At 32.4% G+C, this 13087-nt stretch overlaps 2 protein-coding genes across 2 annotated transcripts in view; one reads left to right on the top strand and one right to left on the bottom strand.

Annotated features, from left to right (window-relative positions):
* LOC127703992 (mucin-3A-like) overlaps window positions 1-13087 on the top strand; it is a 119046-nt gene that overhangs the window by 29197 nt on the left and 76762 nt on the right. The gene's annotated exons all lie outside the window — the stretch shown is intronic.
* The window catches only part of LOC127704119 (uncharacterized), a 165186-nt gene continuing 157421 nt past the window's right edge, over window positions 5323-13087 (bottom strand). Inside the window, exon 3 of the transcript XR_007983152.1 lies at window positions 5323-7204. The gene's annotated coding sequence lies outside the window, so the exon portion shown is untranslated. The remainder of the gene's footprint in view (window positions 7205-13087) is intronic.

Genomic DNA, 13087 nt, shown 5'->3' with positions numbered 1-13087 from the left:
TTTTTAGAAGTTCCTTTAGCAAAAATCCGAATGTTTATATTGTGTCATTGTTTGTTATTAAAATCACTTAAGACAATCATGTCCAACTTAACCAAACTATGACAAAATCACTGTACTAAACGTTTATCGATATGACGACGTTACTATCCGTGATAAATATAGACTTTGTACATTGATCTATTTTAATGGTTGATTGACACTTATGAAAAAAACACAAATACAAATAAGTCGTAAGAAGGTGGTGAAAGTTTTCATATTCCGAATGGGAAATACTCTCTCGAACGGTAAATAATGTCATAACAAGAGACGACATTTTTCATATTTATTTCCATGCGGTGATATTTCTCTGGCATCTTTGCATGAAATGTATATATCCCAACAAGTTCGTATTTCATTGTGATCATAATATTCATATTTCTTTGACATTTTCTCTGCAAAGATTCGACAGTAAATCAATAGAAAGATCAACCAATTGCTGTACTTTACTGTTGTAAGTGTATTTATTTAGGTTGTACTTGTTTACTTATCATTTTAAAATCAAATGTAATTAAACATAGATAATATAATTATACAATGTAATTCTATTAAGTAATACAAAAAATGAGAGTACTTTTGTAATTGGCTTTTTATTTCACACAACATGGAGACTAATCAATTAACATTTAATTTGTATTTTGCTATAAAACCTTTTTTGAAGGGATATCAATACGTATCACATTTTGCAAATAAATATAAACTATGTACATATGCATTACATAATTATCTTTTTTGGCAAGTTGCCATCCTGAAGATGAATGCAATATATATCGCTAAACTTTAACCAGTAATAAATCAACCAATCGAAAATATCATTGTAAGTTTTGTCCTGGGTTCTGCTATTCTGTACGAAAGACGGTTGGAAAATTGTGTTGTTAAAATTTCTCATTTTAAATTTGACATTTCTCATTTCCCAATTGACATTTCTCAGTTCCCATGCAGTTGGTATTTCTTAGTTCCAAGTTGATGTTTCTCAATTCCAAGTTGAAATTTTTCAGTTCCGATTTGACATTTCGCACTTCCGACTTGACAGTTCCAAATTTATCCCCAAATGGTCCTAGTTTTTTGTTGGGTTCGTGTTGCTCAGTCTTTGGATTAAACTAGGGAATGTCAAGATAGAAGAAAGAAATGTCGAAATAAGAAATTTTAAAGATAGAATGTGGCTACCAGTCTTTCATAAATCTGTTATTCTAATCAAGTCAGATAGGAACAGTCAAATAATTTCCGGAAAAAATAATCGAATCAAACTAACGGATGGATGAATGGATGGCTTTTTAACGTCCAGTTGCAAATTACATATATACTCAGGACGAGAACATGATCGCCTTCAACAATGAGAAAATCCATACTGTACAGTCGGGTATAAAAGGCCCCGAAAAGAAAAATGTGAAACAAGTCTAACGATAAAAACTACAGCCGACTGTATAACAAAACAATTTATGAAAAGTAAATATGACAGACATGAATTAACGAAAATCATTGTACTACGGGCTCCTAACTTGGAATGCAAGTCAAATAAGGCACATAAGAATGTGGCGAGGTAAAACATATTTGTGAGCGCTCAATCCTCCCTCTAACCTAGGACAGTGGTGCAACAACACAACAAAAGAACAAACTGTAAAATCAGTTGCAATTGGCTTACCTCAAAAGATCGGTACGAGGCACAAAAAACAATTAACATATAAACAATATACACAAAGCACCGAAATAAGATTACTCGCGACAGTTACTGAAAGCTAGTTGCATTATACTAGACCGACACGACGAGCCAGATTTTTAACATGCTAGTTCCCAAGTTAAAACAATCCGGAGGAAGACATGTCACCATACCAGGACACATTAATATTCTGACTCCGAGCCAACAAGTCTTTTCTCATACTCCTAAATGCAATGCCGGATAAAGTATAAGATAAATATGGTCAACTGCACAAAGTCATGGTGGCAAGCAATCCTACCAGTATGATAGTTTTTTATCAAGCGGTATCAGAGGAGTTTCATTCACAAGGAGGCATTGTGGTAGGATATTCAAAAATCACATATTCCTAAACTTCCGTGAAAATGATCAAATCGAAATGACGGTATAATAAGGCCAACAACATATGCTGGCAAATAATCCTATTACATGTAAGTATGACAGATTTATTTCAAAATGGTTTAAGAGAAGAAGATTTTTTTTAAGCCTTTTTCATTCTTCATTTAAGTTGGAAGAATCTCCACTACTTTTTTGTCGTATAAACGCACATGGGCTACTTTCTTTATTTCCTCCCACATGGTTGTTCAGTGTAAATTATTATACAGACTATATAGCGAATACGGGAGGCAAACAAACTGTTGTTCGCGAGAAGAACTTCGTTGTGGCCTTTGCTAGTAATCACTGTCCATCAAAGAAGGTCAATGCAAATATCGCAATTTGATATTGCATTTCGTTTAATAGGATAATATGATGTTATCGGTCTCTGTTCGATGGGATTCGAAAAAATCTCTTCATGTGGTAAAATTAATAGATAACAGAAAATATTATGTTAAGAACATATACATTGTTTGTAGCGTTAATCTGTAAATAACAAAACAAAGAGTAATATTTTAAGATGCTAGGGCCTTACAGTTCGATTTGAATGTTTCAGCTAAGCGCCTAACCTTTTAAATTAATATTTCCATATGAAGAATCGGTATTCAAGCTCTGTTGGATAATATCGCACATTTTTTCTTCGTTGTCTAAGGGTATCTATCTCATATCTGTGTTTGCATGGTTTGTCCGACTTAGAGAAACATATCCATCCTTGATCGATTTTTTTTTTCTGTAAAGGACATTTTAATTTTGTTTCAATATCTGAAGGCAAAACCTAAATATTCTTAAGATTTCTTAAGGAACGCAATGTTACGCGATACCGGAGTCTGTATTTTGAAGATTATTGCATAATGTACTTCATAGATAATTAGTATTGAATTGCAGCTTGATACGACCGCAGTATGGACACAACATTTAAGCCTGATACAGCTCCGAATTTGGATTGTCATTAAATATTTTACACAGCATAGGTTTCTGACAAAGAATGAATGTGGTCTAAGAACTTAAAAAATTGAAATTGGATGTTTACCTATTATGATCAAATATCCAAAATCTAATCAGCTTATCGAAGAACCCCAAGAATTCAATGTTTGATGAAAGGAAACAATTTTAATTTTGGACCCTTTGGACCACAATGTTGACCAATTTGATAACATGGTTCAAAATCTAAAATCAAAATAAACGGTTTGATTCAGCATATCAAAGAACCCGTATATTCAATTTTTGTTGAAATCAAACAAAGATTAATTTTGGACCTCTATTTGGACCAATTTGAAAACTGGCAAAAAAAACAAAAATAAAAATATACATGTATGTTTAGATTCAGCATTTCGAAGAACCGCAAGAATTCAATTTTTGTTAAAATCAAACTAAGTTTAATTTTGGACCCTTTGGGGCTTAATGTGGACCAATTTGAAAATGAGGCCCAAAATTATAAATATAAATACACAGCTAGATCAGGCATATTAAAGAAACCCTTATAATTAAATAGGCCCTTTCGGCCTCAAAATATAGCATTTTTGTTAAAATGTAAACTTTTAGATATCCATTGGAAATTTTAAAGTAGAATACTTTTGCTACATAAATATTGGCTGTTTTTTAACAATACAATGCACATGCATCAGATACTAGCATCATTAATTCCTAAAAAAATTACTGACATCTTCGCAGTTTTAACATTTGTGCTATTTTTTACGGTTCTGTCCTCGTTGGTGAGCAAGGGACTTAGACTTATGGAAGGAGTAATTGTAAATAGGTAAATAAATAGATATTAGTTAAATAAATAATTATAATCTACACGTATTTACCCAAGTTTACCTGTAAAATGAATGCGCGCAAATGTAATCAAAAGTTGCGCGTACACGTAATGATATTTGCGAGCAAATGTATTGATATTTGCGTGCAAATGTTATGCACCGGACATACATCCCGATAAGACAAGCAACAACTCTTGTCGGTAGTTGTATCCCACAGAAAGAGAAACTGAAGCTTATGTATACATTCAGTGGAACCATCAGGGTGACTTTTCAACAAAAATATGTCTTAAGTAGAGCTACATTTGTACATGTATTTATTGTCTATGAGATCAATATTAGATTTTAGGTATATTAAATATGCTGTATGAGATCAATATTTGGTTCAGGTATATTATATATGTGCATTGATGTCAAAATTGTAGAAGATCTAGAACTTGCATATCTTGCAAAATTGTATCAAATTTGTCCTAAACAGTAGCTATAGAACTAAATAAAATTTTCTTTTTAAATTTGTTATTAGAGTTGTTTAAAAATCTTTGAATTATATTATGTTTTGCTATTCAAATCAAAATAAAGTTTTGTCAGCAATTAAATTGTGGCTTCAGAAGTGAATCAAATTCATGAGAAATCGACCCAATCTGATTAAAACACAGATCCTGTGTCCATGCTTCGCTTACAATGATACCGAAAACGCTCTTTTCGACCCTCTATTACATGTATTACGACCTTTCGAGATCCTCAGGTTTTCTTGTATTGATATACACCTTAAAAGTGGAGTGTGATTAATGAAAGTTTTCACAATATTTTATCATAAAATTGTTTTACAACTTTTCCATAAATGTGATAAAATACATGTATCTCTGCTGATTGTTTTCATAGCAATTTGAAGCATTGTGTTTATAGATATAAGAAGATGTGGTATGAGTGCCAATGAGACAACTCTCCATCCAAGTCACAATTTGTAAAAGTAAACCTTTGTAGGTCAAAGTACGGCCTTCAATACGGAGCCTTTGCTCACACCGAACGGCAAGCTATAAAGGGCCCCAAAAATGACTATTGTAAAACCATTCAAACAGGAAAACCAACGGTCTAATATATAAAAAACGAGAAACGAGAAACACTTATTAACCACACCAACAAACGACAACCAATGAACAGCAGGTTTCTGACTTAGGACAGGTGCAAACAAATGCAGCGGGTTTAAACGTTTTAATAGGCGCCAACCTTCACCCTACCTTAAAAATAGCGTATCATCACAACATAGAAATACACACTATGAAATATCAATTGAAACGGCTTAAATCAATCAAAAGACATATTAACAAAAACAAGTGAACATACACTGAACGAATAAATTTGCCATGTTTACGTATGATTATTATTTTGAATATTTTTTTAAGTACAATTTTTTCTTAAAAAAAAACAGTGACACATTACTCATTTAGTAACTGGTATAACTGACACTAATGAAAATATCTGTTGTCTTATATTCAAATTGTAAATAAGATTCTATGATGATTTCAATGTCCGTTTTGTAATGCATGATCCTATATCATTCATACAAGAATGACATTCCTAAAATAATTCAAGATTTTTTAATGTGATTATATTACTGTCCAAAACTATTATACCATTCTTGGATTTATTACAATGTTCACCACCTGCTTCAATTTGATTTGATAAAACTGTAGTTTGAAAATTGAAACTAGTGAGGGTACGGTCATTATTAAGGAATATTTACAACAGCAATCATTGTGTGTGTAGAAATACATATATCATACTACAGAAAAAACTGTATTTTTTAAACAACAAAAATATAATATATCTCAAACCAATTTTCCATCTCCTGACAGATGCAGAAAATCCTATACTCAGCATATTTCCAGAAAAGCTGTTGACTATCCCTTGAATGATATTGTTTGAAAAATCAAAGCTTTTCTGTTGACAAAAAAGTACAAGGATTGCTCTCTTAGACAGTTATATTAAAAATACGCATGATTTGTATTATTTCTGATTAAACATGGAAACCACAGTGCTTCGCGAAAGGATCATTTTTGTGAATTTAATGTTAAAGCAAATTCTTATAAAACTAGGAGATTGTTCATCCTTTATTCGATGTCCATGAATGTTCCATCCGGCTTCAGTCTATATACACCTTTATCCTTAACAACAACGTAAATGTAACCAAGGTTGTCAACTGCTAAGTTCCATAGAGTATCGTTATCTGGTGTGGAATATGTATAAACTTCTGTACCATCGCCTCTTATACAACTCAGGACGTCTGTTTAGTGCAATAGATGTTCCCAGTTTTATCCAAAGAAATAAACCAAGATGGCAACTTCTCTTTTTTGGTTTTTATTGACCAAATTAATCTTCCTACAAGATCCAGAATGTTAATGTTCCTTTTTGTTCCAACATATATGTTTTTATTTGCCACAGCAACGCCTCCCTGGTCACTTTCCTTTACTGACACGGTTCTAGAAATGTTTTTCTTATCAAAGTCAACAAACTGAAGACTTCTTCTTCATAAGATGTCAGAACACCTAAGTTTTTCCCTGGGATAAGAGCTCTATCCCAAGGTTGATGTTTGGTTTCTATTTGGTACCTGTAATTATCATTATGGTCATATACTAGTATTCTTCCCCTTCCAAAGTTGTCAACTAAGATGATTGCGTCATTCTCATTTACTGCCATTCCGGAAATAATTCCAGACTTCGTGTCTAAATCTCGTTTATGAAGAAAGTTTGGAAAACTGTGATGTTGAACAATTGGCATTTGGGATTGACATTTTTCCTTCTGAACAAATTTTACGGCAGAAGGTACTTCGCTTAGTTCTATTGACCCGATAGATTTAAAAGATGTCTTTAATCTCTCCGGTTTCAGCCGTATTGTAAATCTGGTTGACTTTTCTGTGATACCAGTTACTTTTTTCTCGAAATCAGTTAGATCTTGTTTGTACGCATGGGCAGCAATAAATGCTTGCTCCTCAGAACCATGTTTGTACACAAGATCAAACACATCTTTTTTGTCTTTCATCTTCTTTTCGATATCTTCTGTTTCACTAATTGTTGTCTTTGAATTTTGTATTATTGTGTCTTTTTTTCAGATCAAGGTCATATAGCAGTGACTTTTCTAGTGATTCAATATGACTGATTGCTTCTTCTTTTATTTTCCTTACAGCCATTTTGACTGAATTTTCTTCCTTTACGATATTTTCAACAAATTTCTTTTCGTCTTTAGCAATTGCATGTGCTGTTTCTAAAACATAGCCTATAATTTCCATGGCATCTATAAATGACTGGGACTGCTTGGCCCCTTTAGATGCTATATCAACAGACATCACCTTTTGACAAGAGTGATGGTTTTCTGTTAAGCATACAAGATAGAACATCATGATCGATACAAAAATACTCAAATAGCATTTTACGGTGTTGGACACACACATTTTCTTCGATTTTTTTGTGCGTCGGCATTCTGTTGATATTTATGAGTTCGTGATGCTGAAGCATTTTCATGGAGCGATGGTTTTCAGTGCAGTCAGAGCATAGAGACTCTTCACAAAATACACACCAATGAATGGAAACGTTATTTCTGTCACGTTTTGTGCATTGTTCACACTTAACTTTCTTCATTTTCCTAAACAGAAAACAAAGTAAAAGAAATGGATGTTAACTTTTCATTTTAATTGTCGTGGATAGTGTAGGACTTTTTTGAAACTCATTTCAGAAAGCCTAATCTGCGTTTAAAACCACAATTGAATACGAAGTATTTCTCATTTGGGAAGTTTTGAGACATAATGAAGTTTAGTCAATATTAGGGTTTAGATGAACGTCGGTAGCATGTGTATCCTGCGAAACATTTGGGTTTATCATTATGATGCTGATAAGCCAACATAACACATGTAAAATAACAATTATGAAAATGTATTATGAACGAATTAGGAAAATATATTATGATTCATTCATATTTTCCCAGGTAAGAAGCTTAATTCTATTATATATTCATTTCTTAAAGAAAGTTATAATTTCTCCAAAACAACTAACGAAATTACACCATTATTTAAGGATAAATATTCCTCATAGAGCAAAGATTTTAAGATTTCCGGTCAATAGAAGAGTCCAAGCGTGCACTGAACAGGGATATGCTGAGCTGGAAATAGTCCAGGCCGTCATATCGTCTATAACAGCATGATCTAGCTAACCCAACTATCTCGAAGGAAGGGGTAACTTAACATTATCAACACTGATGGGTATACTAAAATCTCATTATTGCGAGAAGACAACAACAGAGTTATTTAAAGAACTGTGTAATTTATCCCAATCACCAAAAGAAAGTGCACACGAGTTCTTGGATCGGGCTCTAGACATCAGACAAAAAGTGATACTTGCATCTAAAACATAAAAGATGTACAACACAATAACAACTTCGTTGCCGTACTTTGACCTATAATTGTTAACTTTTTACAAATTGTGACTTGGATGGAGAGTTGTCTCATTGGCACTAATACCACATCTTCTTATTTCTATTTATAACGATAGGGGACATTTGAAAAGGGAAAGAGTTTGGCACTCACCAGAGTCAGATTATACTGGTATAATATGTTAAAAACAACTATGAATATTCATGCTTGAAACATATGATACCAAGATAAAGGGAAATTGAACCGATGCAATCTATTAAAACTACATTTCCGTTCGAACTAGTATCGATTGATTTTCTGCATCTAGAAGTTTTGGGCGAATCCCCACTCAGTCAAAATTTCATAATCGATAATAGGACACAAATGATAAAACTACAGATCAGACAGCATACTGGTATCTAAAGAATTACGATCGCAAAAAACATGTAGCTAGTGAGTAAACACATCAACACATCGAATCAGTCAACTTTATTCGTGATGGTGGCCGTAGAACTATTAAGTTTCGATTTCATTGGTTTTTCATCATAACTCTGTTTGGGCAGTTTTATTGTGTAAGGAGCGCACCCTTTATATATTGCCATTGTTTGTTGTTTAAAAATCGCTAATAGTTGACTATTAATCTTCAGTGCAACGAAGCAGTTGTTTTGCCCCCCAAGGGATATAACTTCAAATTATAACTTAAGATGAAAAAAGAGAGAGAAATGCAAAAAGGGCATTCGAAAATCAAAAGTCCAATAGAAGCAAGATCGGCAAAAAATAATAACGACAAAAGGACATACAACAATATGAATAACCTTACCTTAATATTTATCAACTACAAATATCGCTACCGGAAGGAAAAAACAACAAACTTTTAGGTATGGTCTATATCTAAAATTAGAAAAAAAATATACGAAGTTTGCCCAGTTGTCATTCTTTGTTATTCATAATGTTGCGAGTGAATAATGCGAAGAATGGGTCTAGTCTTAGTCCTCAAACAGATGTTTTTCTTTGCAGCAAATGATTATTAGGTTAGTACATGTATTTTAATAAACAACATCAACAATCTATTTTAAAATAAGAACCCATAATATTCCCTTTTCATTCAAAAATCTATTTAATAAGAAGATTTATAGGTTTTGTGCGTTTCTGATGCTGGCAAATTTAGAAAAAGCTTCAGACGCACCAAAAAGGTTTAGTGCTGATTTTCCCTGAATTTATTTCACATTTTGACATTTTTATAAGGGTTTTCAATCTTAATTCAAATTCATGGTACATATAGGACAGCCAAATGTGGCTTGTTTTTAAACAGATCACCAACTAATACATCAAACCCAAAACGCAAATTTGACAGATTTTGAAGGATATCGTTAATCAAAATACAAACTATGTCGAAAGTAAAGCTGTGAATTTTTCGGATACAAATTATCTAATTTTGGTTAACGATATACCGCGCGACTTTCATCGATGCATTATTTTTCAGAAGCATACATGTACAATTTGCATTTTATATCATTCAATTTGCCTCAAATAGCAACAATTCAATAAAATATGGTTGTTGTTGGTTCATGTTAATCAAATTTTTATATTTTTTTTTCGTAAATTGAATAGTTATGTTTACTCGTTTGAATGGTTTTACAGTTTTCTAGGAGCGTTTTTATAGATGAGTACATGTTTTGGCTTTTTTCGTATAACTTAAGCAAAAACTTCATTAACTTATCACTACAAGACAACACTTTACATAGTATTAAATTCATAATTCTTGAAATAAGTCACTAGAAATGGCTATACAGATATCAACTGTTCGTTGTCTAACAAAACCAATTTAGTTGAATGTTCAAGATACATTACATTTAAATCAACCTCAACTTAGTACAATTATTTGTGTTTTCTTATTTGGTGAATAATATACTTTATTTATCTTTTTCTGTTAAGTTGAGGATAACGAATATAATTGTTAACAAATAGAACTGACAATAATCAATATATATATTTATGTGCGGTTCGCGTATGATTTTTGAATATGTAATTAATTCTATTGTGTTTTCACAATAGTTGTAAACCGGTGTTGGCAGTCGGTATATAAAGAAAGTTTGCACGAGATTTAGTTATCGAGGTTTGGACACTGACCATTGTCGTACGTTTGCTTAGTATTGAAGTCTAACTTTCATTTAGAATTCTGTTTTATACTGTATTGAAGTTGTATGTACAGAATTAAAATGTTTTGTATATATTTTGTAGATGCTTGATTGCAGTCTTTTATTGTTGATCAGATTGAGATTTTGTGATGTTTATAAGAGACGTTTTTTTGTAGATGTGCATGATTACCGTTATTCAAAATATGTACTGTTTGAAAATTAGTTTTGATAAGATATTGTGATCTCTGGATCTTGTTTTTATAAAAAATCGAGATGGTCATTGCGCCTTACAGTACCTAACTATGTATTTAGTTTTCTATTATTCCTTTATCGTATGAAGGTATACATATCTGAATGTGCTCAGGTATGTATGCTATACAAAAATCAAGAGAAATTTATCACATAAATACTTGATGTTCGTTTGAACATAGTGAATTTAGAACATAATGCGTGGTATGACAAAGATATTGTATACGCAATTGCATATCAATATTATCAAATTTACCTTAATCTTTATCAATTTCATATATGGCTACCCGGAAAGAAAAAACAACTAACCTTTTACCTTTCTGGTATGGTCTATATCTAAAAATAAATAAATAAAAACAATTATACAAAGTTTTTCAAGTTGTCGTTCTTTCGTTTTATAGTTTTTCAAGTGTCTTAACAGTCTAACTATTAATAAGGTAAATTAAGCAAAGGATTTTTTCTTTGTGCAAATGATTCAGTATGTTAGTATATGTATAAACAACATATAAAATCTATTCAAAATATAAAATATCATCAATATGGTATCCTAAACATTTTGAGGTTCACAAGAACCCATGTTATTCCTTTTTTCACAAACAAAATTAATTTAATATAAATATAGAATTGAGAATGGAAACGGGGAATGTGTCAAAGAGACAACAACCCGACCAAAAAGGCAGAAAACAGCACACGACCACCAATGGGTCTTCAACACAGCGAGAAAATCCCGCACTCGTATGTATGTATGTACACGTTTTAAGCGTGTCTGATGATAAATCTAGAAAAAGCTTAAGACGCACCAAAGAAGTAGTGCCAATTTCCAGAATTGTTTTCATATTGGCCGTTTTCAAAACGATTTTCCATCTTTACTTAAATTCGTAGTATCACAGCCAAATGTGACTTATTGATAGAGATCAACAATTTATACATGTACACGCCTAAAGAAAGCCCACCCTATAATGACACAAGGCGTTTCAAATAATGAATTGATTCTTTTTTGCAAAAAAAAACGTACAGAAATATAAAAGAAGCACAACACAAAAAAAAAGCACAGCCACAATTAGTTTACGTTACTAAACCAGTCCAGGCAAAGAGCTGCAAACTATCTTAGTAAGAGCTGTAAAATGGTACAAAACCCTATCAAAAAGATACAAATCAAGGTAACATACAAACTTGAGGGAATAGCATGAACTTCAGAAGGAGGTAGACTGATTGCATCTCCTGCTATACATGCATCAATAGCCATGCGAATTCACACTCAGTGAAAATGTCACAATAGGGGACAGAACACAATCGGTTAAATGCAGATCAGACGACGATACCGGTATCTTAAGATCTAAGAGAGAGGTGAAAGTTATCAAAGAGAGAGTTGAAAGATACCAAAGAAAGAGGTGAAAGATACCAAAGGAATATTCAAATTCATAAATCGAAAATAAACTGACAATGCCATGGCAAAAAAAAGACCAAAAGATAAACAACAGTACACAAAACACAACATAGAAATCAAAAGACTGTGCAATACGAACCCTACCAAATACCAGGGTTACAAAAACATGGTGCTAGTGAGTATAGACTCCCACACATCTTATCGGACAATCTATTCAGGGTGGTAACCGTAAACTTATGGAGTGTCGATTTCAGATGTTCTTCGGATTTCAGATGTTTAACAAAGATAACTCTGTGTAAGAAGTTTTTGTGTACGGCACACATTCTTGTTAATAAAGTCTGTATAGTGTAGAAAGCACGACCTTTTAACTGAGATATGTAAAAGCCATACGATGGAGCAGAGGGTATGTTACTGCTTAGAAATGGGAAGTTGACAATTGGAAGATTGAAATCATCACATTTGTTATTGAGTCTTGTTAAAAGTAGTCCATCTGTGTCCATATCGAATAAAAGATCAAGATATGTAGAAAACATTCTACTTTTGGTAGTTTCCTTAATCTCAAGTTCACTAGGAATTATGAGATGTAAGGACTCAATGAAATGTGGGTTATTGAGTGACAGAACATTGTCAATATATCTTAAAGAGAATTTTAAAGAACTTTGCAAGATACTTTTTCTGTCGTTAAAAAGGTTCTGTATGAATTCTGCTTCATATGAGTACACAAACAAGTCACAATTTGTACCTTTTGGAATAACAACTGGTTGCCGAAATATCAATCCTCCAAAACCAGAATTTTGGTGATGTCGTGTGGGAATCAGTATGGCTGTTAACAAAGTCAGATTTTTCATGATCTAAAATAAGGAATTTGTATCAGCAGTTCCAATTTTTTTAATAGAAAAAGATCTGTTTAGTAAGATAATGAGACGACGTATTTGAGCCTTCCATTGAACATAGTAGTGTAAATCGTAGAAAAATCAAAGGTTTTGATATTACTGTAAAATTGTAAAGATTGTGATTGTAGATTTTGGAATAAATCTTTCGAATTTTTAATTT

The sequence above is a fragment of the Mytilus californianus genome, unplaced genomic scaffold (genome assembly GCF_021869535.1).
Source record: "Mytilus californianus isolate M0D057914Y unplaced genomic scaffold, xbMytCali1.0.p SCAF_1, whole genome shotgun sequence".
NCBI lineage: Eukaryota > Metazoa > Mollusca > Bivalvia > Mytilida > Mytilidae > Mytilus > Mytilus californianus.
Note: the sequence above shows the minus strand (reverse complement) of the source record. Positions and strands in the feature narration are given on the sequence as shown.